Below are 2500 nucleotides of genomic sequence, written 5' to 3' on the forward strand. Positions count from 1 at the left end.
AGTTTGCTTTAATCTTTTCACATCAAGTTAAACCACTAATTGCTATGGTTATTAGTTCTGCTTTTCGTGTGAATAAAGTATTAATTATGTGAGGTCTGTGGAATGTGACTAAATGGAAAGTTTCGACTAAAGAGGTGATGACGTCACCGAAAAACTACATTTGCGAAAATCTGGAATTTGCTGAAATTATCTGAGAGATTACTACAAAAAGTGTCCCTTGCCAAAAATTATCGTGTCAGTGCAAATAAGTCACGAATTTCCGCGTATGACGTGAAAAACCGAGATGCGCATGCACGGACGACGTAATTCAAGATGGGGCTGAAAAACCAAAGCTTACCAAAGTTCACCCTATGCACAGGATTCTCCCAGTGTCGATGGTTACCACTGAATGCGACTTAAGGTCAAGACCTCCAACTGGGTGGTAATCTGGGACTTGTTTTGCCTTGTCAGACAACCCTAACAGGACGGAATGTCAGAGTAGAGCAAAAGAGTTAAAACGGTGTCGAGTGCTCTGAAGTCTTTCAATATTTCGAAATACCCACTATTTCATTTTTCAAACAAAAACACAAATCACGCTAAATGCTTTTTTTTTCTTTTTTAACGGCTAACTACTACTTTTCATTTTCAAGCCTAGCGGTTATCTTTTTTTTTAAGTGTCACAGCTTACGGTTAACCCCATAGATATGTCCTGAAATGCCCCAAATTAGATGCAAGCGAATTTTAATAACACTAACCTTGATTTACTCTTAATATTGTTGAAAAGTAGCAAAGGCTTAGACTTTAAGAGACACTTCGTGTTTGGATGTGAAAATTGTATTTTGTTATGTTCATTTGTGGACGTAAGCGTAACCCCATTGAGACCCTTTAGAAAACATCATATGATTTTAAGGGAACGTCAGGGCTGTTTAGTTAGAAATAAACTCTACGGGAGTGACGTCATATTCTTTTTCAGTCCATTGACTTTGATATTTGACTCTAAAATCAACTGTTTCTTGTGTGCAAACGAAGCCGTCTTGTAGGTCTTCTGCTAGCAGGAGTTTTCGACCATGTATCACATTGCATTGTAACGAAATAATGTTTAAGCCGGATGCAGGAGCCCAGAGCAGAAAAAAATAATAAAAAGGAGCGTTTCAAGCTGTAAAAATATTTTGAACACAAATCATCTCTCTAGTTGCTATCTGACGTCTCTCATTGCTCGCGAGCTGAATGAGCCAAGATAGTAAGAAAACTGCAATGAAATAAGCCTGGCCTTGAGACACAAACACGATCAAAAATAGATATAAATGTGCGTCATTTCCTTACTACCACGTTTCGTTTGGTTCAGTGGGCAAGGACCTGAGAACAAGGTTAGGTTATGTCGTGCGCCGGGGCGAGCTTCAAACTTTAGTCCCTGTGTACAACCAGACCGTTTTAAGTAGAGTTCAATGTTAGTGTAGTAGCCTGTGTTAACGTTGGGATACTTGGTGTAGCCTTGGTGTCCTGCTCAGACCACCAAGGCGAAGAGCTAAATTGAAGAATTTCAACGATTATCTGCAGAACCTATAACCGTAAATCTTTTGAGAGAACTTTCCTAATCCTCTTTGCTACAAACGTTTGTTGAATTTTACTGCTGTGTCCAGTTTTATTCTATCATGACCGGGACGTTTCATACTTTTCATCCGTAAGTCAGTTCTACAACAACAACAATGGAACATCATATGGTGCTAACATGTGATTATAGATGTATTTCATGATTGTCATCACCTTCATGATAGCCCTCGCGTATTAGACGAAACATGATAGCGACAGAACTGTCATCTCTTCTGGAATCACAAAAAAAGCGACGCAGTTGTTTATAAGCCATGATTCCTTTCTTTGTCGCATTTTGAACATTGTAATCAGCTGACAGACAGGATGAGGATTCTATTGACTTCTTATTTGGTATGGCTAATGTTCTTTTCGGCGAAAGGTAAGACTAAATCGAGGGGAGCTACCGTTACGTGGCTGTCTAGTTCAGTCCCGGCTTGGAAGGAGATTCATAGTTCTAATTATGTTTTTGTCCACAGCAACGTGTCTAAATATCGCTAATGTCGATAACTTTTACTTTGCGTCGATGTAGACTAGTCTTTTCACCACGAAATTGAACTTTCTCTTTCGCATTTGAGAGATTTGTTCATCACTTGATGAAATCTTTTCGTGGAGTGAAGATGAGTAACTTTTTCTATTTTTTGTTTATGTAGATCAGTTACTATATTTTTTAACCTTCCTGTAAAACAGATTCCTCAAAGTTTGACCCTAAGTTTAATCAGTTAGTTTAGAGCAGCTATAAAGCATAAAATCAAAGACAAATCTTGTTGGAAAGAAATACAAATAACAGCTGTTCAGGGCTGTTGTCGCAAGCCTGCCAGAGGTATTGAACCGGAAGCAGCACTTGGTGACTCAACGTCACACACTGCGAACGCAGCATGCACCCTTTAATCTTAACCGATCTTTCGGTATATGAAAAATGCCACTTGAGAGC

At 39.0% G+C, this 2500-nt stretch overlaps 1 protein-coding gene across 1 annotated transcript in view; it reads left to right on the top strand.

The window, feature by feature from the left end:
- LOC137991760 (sushi, von Willebrand factor type A, EGF and pentraxin domain-containing protein 1-like) overlaps positions 1 to 2500 on the top strand; it is a 43112-nt gene that overhangs the window by 20406 nt on the left and 20206 nt on the right. The window lies entirely within an intron of this gene.

The sequence above is a fragment of the Montipora foliosa genome, chromosome 2 (genome assembly GCF_036669935.1).
Source record: "Montipora foliosa isolate CH-2021 chromosome 2, ASM3666993v2, whole genome shotgun sequence".
Taxonomy (NCBI): domain Eukaryota; kingdom Metazoa; phylum Cnidaria; class Anthozoa; order Scleractinia; family Acroporidae; genus Montipora; species Montipora foliosa.